Source organism: Polypterus senegalus, chromosome 1, assembly GCF_016835505.1.
Source record: "Polypterus senegalus isolate Bchr_013 chromosome 1, ASM1683550v1, whole genome shotgun sequence".
In the NCBI taxonomy this organism is placed as follows: Eukaryota; Metazoa; Chordata; class Cladistia; order Polypteriformes; family Polypteridae; genus Polypterus; species Polypterus senegalus.
This window is the reverse complement of record NC_053154.1, coordinates 340,439,949-340,451,791: the sequence shown is the minus strand read 5'-3', so window position 1 is coordinate 340,451,791 and position 11,843 is coordinate 340,439,949. Positions and strand designations below refer to the sequence as shown.

The 11,843-nt window shown below is 42.4% G+C and overlaps 1 long non-coding RNA gene across 1 annotated transcript; it reads right to left on the bottom strand.

The window, feature by feature from the left end:
• Positions 1-692: 692 nt before the first annotated feature.
• Positions 693-10,627, bottom strand: LOC120517303. The gene is made up of 4 exons (XR_005631017.1): positions 10,591-10,627; positions 5,345-5,431; positions 1,409-1,443; positions 693-861 (listed from the first exon to the last, which is right to left on the bottom strand). It is a non-coding gene; the product is annotated as an uncharacterized LOC120517303 (long non-coding RNA).
• Positions 10,628-11,843: the final 1,216 nt, after the last annotated feature.

The following is an 11,843-nucleotide window of genomic DNA, read 5'->3' as shown; positions in this document are numbered from 1 at the left end:
TCACAAATCCAGAAGAGAAAGTCAAAAACAGAACGTAGACATCAAAAAACCGGTAAAATCACAAAAGTGCAGTAATAATCACAAGAGAACTCACCAACACCACCAAGCACATTTAATGAACTGCCAAGGAGTGCGTATTCCTGTAGTCTTTATAGGGCTGAGGGCGGTGCCCTGATGGTGACAGACAGGTGGCACCGCCTCTTAGGTATCATCACAAAACACAAGGACCATAACAGAACAAGGACAAACAAATACAAATGAAATGATATGACTGAACCAACCCAAGAGCAGAGGAGCTGTGGCCTCATGGGAGTCTTAAATTGACCTCTCAGGTAACTGCTGATTCAATCAGGACAACACCTGAGTGCCTAAATGACCAAAATTGGGGAAAGGGACAAGGGACAAAGAGACAGGACATGAAAAAATGTCAACCAAGAGCAGACAAGACAGCTGGGAGAAATGACAAAAACAACGAGGAATGAAAATATAAAACGGTGAAACGCGAATCGGCACAGCCACCTTGTAATTTACAGCCAAACACAGAAGATGAGATTGGACGTATGACTGTAGTCCCAAATCTGGCTGATTTTTATAGACAGGTGAGTGTTGTTTAACGTCTCTATACTTTATATCTGTTATATTTCACATTTTATTTGATTCTTACAGAGAAAGCTAACATGAAAACACTCCAGTAAGGTTGTCACAAATGCTGAACAAAATGCCAACGTGGATCTCCTCGCTCGGCCTTCTCGTCACCCAGCTATGGTGTCACGTTGATTGATGTCAGCATGTCCTGTTTTAAAGTTTGCTTCTTCTTCTTCTTGACTGGTCTAAAGCTTCATATCGGACATTCTCTCGTGCCTGAAACAGGATATTAAAACACAAAGCTTATCTTTCTGCTGCAGTTTTTGTCATTTTTATAAATCATTTATTATTTTTTTATGTTTCAGAGCTCTAAGAGTTGTGAGTTCAATCCCAGCCCAGTCACCACGTGTGTCGGTTTTGTGTGTTCTCCCACATGTGTGTAGGCGTGTGCCCTGTCTAAGGCTGGTCCTTTCTGGTGCCCACTGACCCTGGCATATATGTGAGCTTACCAAATGGATGGCCATATGGATAACATTTGAACAGAAATCAAGATGAATGGCATGTTGAGTAGTAGAAACAAGCAAACCACTTTAAATACAAAGCGTCTTTAGAGGAGATTATTTCAGCGTTCAGGTCGCCATGTCACGTTCAGTGTCACTTGGACAGGAGACGCTCAGCTCAGTCACCTCGTTCAGTCAGCATCGTTACATGAAAGCTGAGGCCACATCTTAAAAGTTTACTTTTGACTGACGCCATCTTACATCAAACTGGGGGCGATAAGTCACAGATAAAGTAGAAGGGAGACAATTTAAAGTTCATTTACCTTCTGGTCTGTTAGGTGTGGGGAGAAGATGAAATCTGCAAAGAAATAATCAAAAAATAAAGTTAAAGGCAATTAGTTTTTACTTCTGCTTTGTTTGAACACAAATCACACCATCTGGCTATTCACAGTGACGTCCTTATGGAGTCTCAGTAACTGACAAACTCTTCATTATTACTGAAGGTGAGACCACTTGAAATGAAGTGCAAACAGCAGAAGACCTTCTCATGGTGAGTGACGGCAAAATCATACTGACTGAGATGTTGGGAGCCATGAAAATGTCATTGAATAATTCATCAGATTGGTGTGCATTGCTGAGGTTTTCACTAGAATTCTTATTCTTTTACTTCAATCTTCTCCCAACTGCTTCAGGTCAGCGTCCCTCTTCTGTAGACTCCTCTGCCCACAGACCTCAAATCTCTTGTCATCCAGCTTCTCCACCTAAGCCACGGTATGCCATCTCTGCGGTCGTCTCTTTTTATCTGGCTGGGCTGTCCACTATGCTGTGTCCAAAGGGCCCAAACACTTCATTCTGCTTTGTATGACTTTCTCTATGGACACCGGACCCCTGCTGTTTTCTAGACTCCCTCATTTCTTTTTCTTTCTCTTATGAGACCCCCAGCAGCAATCTCAGCATAAGAATCTCTGCTCTAATCCACAACTCCTCTTTCTGAATTCTGATAGCCCAAAGTTCACAACCAAACTGGTGGAATTTAGGGGTTAATGGTCAACAAATCAGCACACAGTGACACCTCATGTTAAGGAGTCTGGGGGTCACACCTCAGGGGCTCCCTCTGTGAAGTTTACACTTGGGTTTGCTCCTCTCACAGTCCTAAACATGCAGGGTGGCTGAATTGGTGATACGTGTTTGAGTGTGTGTGTCCACCCTGTGAAGGAATGCTGCCCTGTCTGTGGCCTGAACCCGCTGCTCACCAGGAGAGCTTCCTGCTGCCTTGTGACTCGCCCAGCTAAACAAACAGATGGATCAACAGGAGAGTAAGTCACCTGTGCTTAAAGCAGGCAGTCGTTACTCGTGTCAAGACCCTCAATCTTCATACTCTGCCAATGCAGCACCAGACTGACCACGTCCACCCAAGGATCACTTGTATGGTGAAATGGCTGCTGCCACCTGGGCACAATGTCACCCCACATCTTACTTAAAGGGTATCTGGAAACATGACATTGATGTCAACAGCTGGGAGGAATGTGTCAGTCACCACTTTGACTGGAGACAGGAGATTCAGAGAGACCACCCTACATGAAGCTGCAGCAGAGAGGAGAGCAGAGTTCAATATAATCCAGGGATTGAACTTGGGCAGCAGCAGCCATTGCCAGAGAGATGGCCACTCACAAATCAGACTCTACAGCCACACTAAGTGCTCAGGTCATTTACTTATTTATGATGCTTATTATAACACATTACCAGAGTCACATGGAGACTCAAATGTTAAATGTGAGCAACAGGCAGAAAACATTTTCACTTTTCACTTCATTGAATAATCACAAAATAAGGGCTGTTGAATTTCATGTGAATGAATGTATAGATAAGGGAACCGAACCTCTTAAAAATAATCCAGTTACCATTAAACATGCTGAAAATACACAGACGACATCAATTAAAGCTGGCATCGACTGGCGCCCGCTTCAAGTGTTGGTCTCTGAGACAACGTCACCTCACATTAGAAAGGTCTGAGAATGCTGTGATATGTGAAATGACTCTAATGTGTAAATTAAAACAGACATTGGGTCAGTAATTGAGGAAAGTCACAGAAATAAGGGCTGTGGTCACATAATTAACATGCGCCTCAGGAGGACAGACTGGAGTCATGAAACACGACAACTGGGCACAGTGGAGAAGGTGCATGGTGTCATGGCGGGAAGAAACACTCAGTAAAAGGCTCTTATTCGTATAGGACTGGAGCTGGTGAATGACGCAGTCTCATTAATGTCACGGTTTGTAGTCCTCGTGTGTGTGTGTGTGTGTGTGTGGGCACACATGGCTCTAGCCAGTCCTTTCTTTTCCCAGAGCAGTCAGTTCTTATCTCCACACCCAGACCGCTGGCTTCTTCACACATTCAGCTCACACAGGACCTTCCTACGGCACTCCTTCTTATTGTTCAGACACATTTCATATGATATTTATATTTACAACACATACAGAAACATAATGTGTACGTTCAGTTAAGATACGATAGCTCGCTTATTAACTCATAGAATAAACTCTAATGGCGGCAAAATCATTTTCTGGAAAGGCTTCTGTCTGAAAACCTGTTCCCAAAATATTCAAGTCCATGTTCTGTAAATGCTTGGCGTGAATCAACATCTTGATGGCCAGCAAAATGTGTTGAATTTGTGAAGGCCACGTTGATGGTGATGTTTCAAAAGTGATGTCTTAAGAATGAGATTTGATTCAGATTTAATCGTGCTCTTCCTACATGATCTGTATGCGTGGTTTAGTCCTTTTGTTATTCATGAAGACGTGTAGCCTGAAGGTGGGCCGCCTCGTCTGAGGTCTTTGGTTCTGCTGGTTGGTACATTTACTGTTTTGTGTGTCTTACTGTTGAGCACTGGTGCAGCACTTTGATCAGCACAGATCTTGAAGACACGTCCTGGAATGCCATCTGGACCTGCTGCCTTCCTGGTGTTCAGTTTCTTAAAAGCTCTCCTTGTGTTTTGTTCTGACAACATGAGCGTCCGTTTCCTCACTGAGCTGTTCTCCTACCACAAATGTTTAGGATCTCTGGCTGCCAAGAATGTCATTGCCATTGAAGCACACATAGAAGTTCTGAAGATCATCTACCAGGGAGGTGTCAACACTCACTTTGCTGACAGAAATTGCTTTATAGTCAGATGTTGTCTTCAGACTTCACCACATGTGCCTGCTGTTCAAATGGCTCTTTAACTTTGTCCCAATATCGTCCTTAGTAGTTTCACAGCTCCTTTGGTCGTATGAGGTGGCTTTTTAATTGTCACATTCCCAGACACAAACACTCAGTTGTACGCAGCAGTGTGATCGTTTTGGGCATCACCAAAGGTTTCTGACTTTGGTGAGTCCTGCTGATGACTTTTGGTGCAGTTTCATTTACGAGGAATCCAACCAAAGAGCTTCTTTAAACACTTTGATGTCTTCATCAGAGAGGCGTGTGAACGTATCCCAGTCAGCAACGCTCAGCGCATCCTGGAGAATGGCGTCTGATTGGTGACTACAATGCATGACTGGAGCTTCCAGCTTTTACTTTTGCTTATGTCTGGGCATAGAAAAGATGGAGTATAAATGGAGAATAGCAGCGGTCAAGTGTCACGTCCCCTGTGGTAGAACACGTAATGTGTTGATAAAAAGTTCAGCATTAGGTTTTGAGAAATCGCAAGCATGAAGAGGGCAGCATGCAGGTTGTCATTCTGCTGAGGACTGAGTTCTGTCGGCACAGTGTTGGTGTCTGCTTGAGGTGGAAGGACGACACTCCCAGTGACAGGCCTGCTCTCAGAGACACAGCCGGTCTTCTCTTAGCCAAGAAGGCTGATTATTTTGTTACCATTTTTGTGCCCCTCAGCCCTGAATTTTGATTTGCTTATTAAATAATTAAAGGGGCGACCCTGTTGACACTCCAATAGTTTTTGAACTCTACCTGAAATTATTCACTTTCATTTTGAAGTAGTAGTTGTGATGTGCATTATAAAGAGGACATGTTACATTTGGACTCTTTAACTCATCCAGCAGGAACTCAGTTAGTTTCTGTTCACGTTAAAGGATTGTGTCCTGATGTTTTAAATCACTCAGGCCTACAGATCAGCTCTGTTAACATGGAGCTGGTAATTTGGTGTATAAATTGATTGACATTTGTGATGTCAAGTCTCCTGCCTGACGATGTTTCCCTTACACAGTTTGAGAAAGTCCATCCAGCCTCAGCTCTTTTGCTGTTTTCTGACGGCTCCACTTACCTTTGATTTTTAAATACAAAGCAACCAGCACCACGAGGCCCAAAGTCCCAGCTAGTGCAATGGTGGAGTATTTATACAGCGTCACATCTGAAAAAGAGGAGACACAGAGTTTAAAATGTCACGTCAAGAGATGCTGACACTGACAATAAAAATGAACTTCACCTAACAGCTCTAAAGTGTGTATTGGGCAGATGACTTGTTTAGGGTGATGTGAAAAATCAGGTCAAGTCAAGTTCAGGCAGGTCAGGTGACACACTCTTGGTCACAAGATAAGATGGACACGTCAACTGAAATGGGCATTTGGCCAGTTGGGCTCCCAGGTATTTAAAGGACTCCTTCATAATGGTGACTGATTTCAGGGGTCCAGGCCCACCATCATTTTGTAGTGTTTTTTTAATTTCAGGGGCTTCTTTCTGCTCACATCACATTAGGATCGGCAGTCGTACCCAAATCTGAAAGCTCCTCACACAACTGCATGCAAACTCGTTAGAAACAGCCTGGTCTTGGGGTCTGGTCAGGTCCAGCCTCATTTTCCTAGTATTTAGTAGTCTACTGGATCTACACTGGATCTTCAGAGTAGCAACAACAAGTCTGTGGTCTGAATTCACAAACTGGACACTTCTTCACTGCACCACCAGTATTAGAGTACCAAGTCCAACAATGTGGCTCAGGGCACTGGAACCAGGATTGAGTGATCCACAGCCCCTGACCTATAAAGTTAAGGAACATGGAGCCACTTTCACCACAGTCACCAGACCCATAGGGACTGAGAGACAATCCGCATAGCGAGCCCTGTCAGTGGTGTCACTGAAGTCACCCCTGACCAGAGGAGTGTCACCTCACAGGCACCTACAGTATCACCCACCAAGTGAAGTTGTATTTACTGTAATTTCTCCCACACCAAGACATCACTCACATCGCGGTTGTAGCAAACACTGAGACAACAGACAAGGCACTTAGAACAATTAGAACAATTAGAACAATTAGAACAATCTAGACGAGAACAGGCCATTCAGCCCAACAAAGCTCGCCAGTCCTATCCACTTGCTTCCTCCAAGAAAACATCAAGTCGAGTTTTGAAAGTCCCTAACGTCTTACTGTCTACCACACTACTTGGTAACTTATTCCAAGTGTCTATCGTTCTTTGTGTAAAGAAAAACTTCCTAATGTTTGTGCAAATTTACCCTTAACAAGTTTCCAACTGTGTCCCGTGTTCTTGATGAGCTCATTTTAAAATACAAGTCTCGATCCACTGTACTAATTCCCTTCATAATTTTAAACACTTCAATCATGTCACCTCTTAATCTTCTTTTGCTTAAACTGTAAAGGCTCAGCTCTTTTAATCTTTCCTCATAATTCAACCCCTGTAGACCTGGAATCAGCCTAGTCGCTCTTCTCTGGACCTTTTCTAGTGCTGCTATGTCCTTTTGTAGCCTGGAGACCAAAACTGCACACAGTACTCAAGATGAGGCCTCACCAGTGCATTATAAAGGTTGAGCATAACCTCCTTGGACTTGTACTCCACAGATCGTGCTATATAACCTAACATTCTGTTAGCCTTCTTAATGGCTTCTGAACACTGTTTGGAAGTTGATAGCTTGGAGTCCACTATGACTCCTAAATCCTTCTCATAAGGTGTACTCTCGATTTTCGACCCCCATTGTGTATTCAAACCTAATATTTTTACTTCCTATGTGTAATACTTTACATTTACTGACATTAAATTTCATCTGCCACAAATCTGCCCAAGCCTGTATGCTATCCAAGTCCTTCTGTAATGATATAACGGATTCCAAATTATCTGCTAATCCACCTATCTTGGTATCATCTGCAAACTTAACCAGCTTGTTACTTATATTCCTATCTAAATCATTTATATATATTAAAAATAGCAGCGGCCCTAGCACTGACCCCTGTGGAACACCACTCTTAACATCGCCAGTTCTGATGAGGTTCCTCGCACCATCACCCTCTGCTTCCTGTGTCTGAGCCAATTCTGCACCCATCTAAAAACATCACCCTGAATTCCCACTTCTTTTAACTTGATGCCCAACCTCTCATGTGGCACCTTATCAAATGCTTTCTGAAAGTCCAGATAAATAATATCATAAGCTCCACTTTGATCGTATCCTTTTGTTGCCTCCTCATAGAATTCCAACATGTTAGTAAAACACGACCTCCCCTTCTGAACCCATGCTGACTGTTCAGAATAACTCCTGTCCTTGTCATGTGTTGCTCAATCTTATCCTTAATAATTCCTTCCATTAATTTTCCTGTGATGCTTGTTAAGCTTACTGGCCTATAGTTGCTTGGATCTGCCCTGTCACCCTTTTTATATAATGGGATGATATTTGCCATTTTCCAGTCCTTTGGAATCTCTCCAGTGCACAGTGACTTCCTAAAAATATGTGTCAAGGGTTTATATATGTACTCACTAGCCTCCTTAAGAACACGAGGATAAATATTATCTGGGCCTGGTGATTTGTTTGATTTCATCTTATTTAATCTGAGCAGCACTTCTCCCTCTACAATTTCCAAATCCCTCAGTACCTCCTTAGTAGTTGTGTTTACCTCTGGCAGGTTATCCACTTGCTCACTTGTAAACACCTCAGAAAAATGTAAGTTTAGGGCATCTGCTATTTCATTGTCTGTATCTTTTAATTCCCCTTTACTATTCCTGATGAACTTGACCTCCTCCTTAACTGTTCTTTTACTACTAAAATACTGAAAGAATCTCTTGGGGTCTTCTTTCGCCTTATCTGCTATATTCCTCTCCAACTGTCTTTTAGCCTCTCTGATATCCTTCTTAATGGTTGCCCTCATGTTCTCATACGCTACGGTTCTCTTTGCAGTCATTAGTCTTATATGCCTTATACAGCAGTTTTTCCTTTGCAACTTCTTTTTAAATCTTTATTAATCCATCGTGGAGATTTTTTTAGTTTCCTATTACTTCCAAATTTAGGTATGTATCTGTCCTGCATTACATGTAAAACATTTTTAAACCTGTTCCACTGCTCCTCGACTGTCTCCACATTTAAAAGCTTATCCCAGTCTATCCTACTTAGACTTTGTCGCATCTGCTCAAAATTAGCCCTACTAAAGTTCAACTTAACAATTTTAGTCTTTGCATCTGTACTCTTACAAAATACTGAGAATTGTATTACATTATGGTCACTTGACCCTAGTGGTTCAATCACCTCTACACCCTCAATTCTATCCTGATTATTACAGAATACTAAATCCAGATAGGCTTCACCCCTTGTTGGTGCTTTAACATGCTGTGTTAAAAAACAGTCACTGATTACTTCTAAAAACTCCTGCTCTTGTGCTCCTCCATCTGTAAGGTTATCCCAGTTAATATTTGGATAATTAAAGTCCCCCATGACTATAATATCCCCTGTAAACTTGCCTTTTGATATTACTAAAAGATGTGTGTTGAAATTACTGTCTGAATTGGGTGGTCTATAACACACTCCTAAAATGAGACCTTTTCCCTAATATTTTCCAGGCGAAGCCACATGTCCTCACTAAGATGGGGCTCATCATCCAACTGAAGATGACTTACATTTAATTCCTGTTTGGCATAAACAGCAACCCCACCTCCTTTTCTGTTCTGTCTATCCTTCCTAAAAATGTGTATCCCTCTATGTTACACTCATCCCCATCTTTGTTATTTAGCCAGGTTTCCGTTATTGCTATAATATCATAATTGTGCTCTGCTACATACAACTCCAACTCACTTACCTTATTTTTGATACTTCTAGCATTAAGGCAAGCTATTTTTAATGTGTTAATCCTTCTATCTTTACGTGTTTGCTTAAAATTTACATTACTATGCATTTTTATTTCTACACCATTGTTTGTTCTTCCATGTATAGATCTAAATCTGGCCTGTCCTAAACTCCCTGCCCCCCCATTCCCTAGTTTAAACAATCCTCGACTAGCCTACACATACGCCTCCCCAATACATTGGTGCCCCTCCGGTTCAGATGTAACCCGTCCAGGTGGGAACAGGTCCCATCTGTTCCAAAAGGAGTCCCAATGCCCCATAAACCTATACCCTTCTACCCTGCACCAAGATTTGAGCCAGCGTTAAGCCTTCTAATCTCCTCAATCTTACCTGGACTGGCGCGTGGCACAGGCAGAACTTCGGAGAAGACTACCTTGTCAGTTCTGCTCCTCAGCTTGGTACCTAACTCTTTGAATTTGGATCGCAGAACTGACAGACTACCCTTATGTATGTCATTTGTTCCAACGTGGACAATGACAACTGGATCCACCCCCGCTCTGGCCAAGAGCCTATCCACCCTTCCAGGAGGTCTCTCACCTGTGCTTCCGGAAGGCAACACACCGTCAGAGACTCTCTCTCTGGAGCACACCTGCGCTTCAATCCCCTAATGATTGAGTCCCCAACTATCACTACCTCTCTCTTTTTGGGAACTGGTTTTGAGGTGGCCCGTTGGGGCTCCTCAACCCTGCCTACCACCTCAGAATTATCAGAGTCACCGTCCAGCTCCGCCAGGACATGATAACGTTAGACACTTCTAATTCTGGGGTTGATGCCTCAGGACAGTGTGCACCCTTTACCTTACGCCTTGCGACCGTGACCCACCTATTCCTACCTGTCTGGTCTGGAATCTCCTCCCGCGCCACCTTAGGGGTGCACACTATCTCTCTAAAGGACACCTGGGCCAAGTCCGCCAATTCTCTATTACAACGCAGGTCAGCCAACTCCTCCTCCAGTTCAGCGACCCTGAGCTCGAGGTGCTGGATCAGCTGGCATCTCTTGCAGATGTAGCCCTCATAGACAACTGGCTCTTCCAAACCATCATCTAAAAAGTCCAACATCCAACAGGACTTGCATTGCACTGGCCTCATTATTAAAATTTGATTTGGGATTACTAAGCTGCCTTAACTATATATTTTTTTTTCTTAAAATTAAATTTCTTCTTCTTTCAGCTGCTCCTTAACTTAAATGGTAACACTAAGATCTGCTACAGATATTTTACACCTTTTCCCCCTTAAGCTCCTGTACTGTTCTCCCTCTCAGCTGCCTGCCTTTCTATGAGGTTAACTTTACTTTTCTCTGTCTCTTCTAGCTCTTCTTACTTATAAGCTCTTCACTCGCACTGTTTGTATTCCCCCGTATTAATGAACCAATACACTGTCGCCCACTTAACTGTTCTGCCTCTGGACCGCTAAGGACTGTTTAATCTAAAATAAACAAATAAATAAAACTTTACTACCTTATTTGCTCCTACTGCTCCTTGTGCCTGATCGGTGTCTTAACGCAGGCCGCTTACCTGCGCACTACTGAGTTTCCACCTTTTACTGCTTTGAAGTCAGCCGCGGCCTTTTTTTCTTTTCCTTTAAACTAAGGAATCGCTGTTACGACGACGCGGTTATTTATTTACAAATGCCGATATCAGTTACTGCTGCTTTCTACCCTGCCGCCTCGATGCTAATTCAAATACAGATAACAAGAAAAAGAACAAGTACAAATAACTTTTCCAAGCGCACTTCCAAACACCCAGCTACTTTTGCTCTTGTGCGGCGAAAAAAGCAAAAACCCTTCTAAAGGGAAAAAGCTTTAAAATTCCCACACGGTTCCTTAGAGGCAACCAAAACCCAAGTTTTTAAGAGCAAAATGTATTTTTTTAATGTAAATCTCACACCACAGAACAAACCAACACTCTCAACAGACTCTAGCGTTTGCAAAGCACACGTCAGCAACAAAGTTTGTCTACCTGTGTCTCCTTTTCAGTCCTCACACGTGTCTAATTTTATTTACTTTGAGACAAACTAAATAAAGAAACTGGCTAACAAAATTAAAACTGTAGAGTTAAATTATAATGGAGGCGTTTATAGAAATGCTGGACTGACTGTACAATAAGGAATACTTGTGTGTCTCTTAAAATGCCTGCACGTGACAAAGTGACAAGTTTACGTGGCTCCAGTGACTTACCTTGGTGCCAGCTGGCACAGGTGATATTCTCAAAGGAAGAGGAATTTGAAGTTTGATTTTCTGTTGAAGAAAGCAGAGAATTTGATTTAGAAAGACAGAGGAAAACAAAGAAACGTCTTACAAGAAATTGTTTTCAAAGGAATTAAATATGGCAGAGTAATTAATCAACTTCAGGCTTTTGTGTGTTTGCTGTAAGAACTAAACTGGTCAAACTGGCACTTGGAATGCTTTTATCTGACAATATTTTACCAGCTGTTTTCAAAGATATACCGTATATATATATATATATATTCTTAGGTGTGGGTCACAATCTGATTCTGATCATTTGTGTGAAGCACACCATAGATATGTTATACAGTATCTGTCAAATCATACAAAGACTACACGACACGTGTTTTGTCCTTATTACTGACTGGCCGACCGACCACAAGCGTTACCTGGTAGGTCACCACGCAGATAATCAGATTGTGATTCAGACCTATGGATATAAAACTCCATTCTACACTTTGTCAAGTTAGCAAACCAGCCATTGCA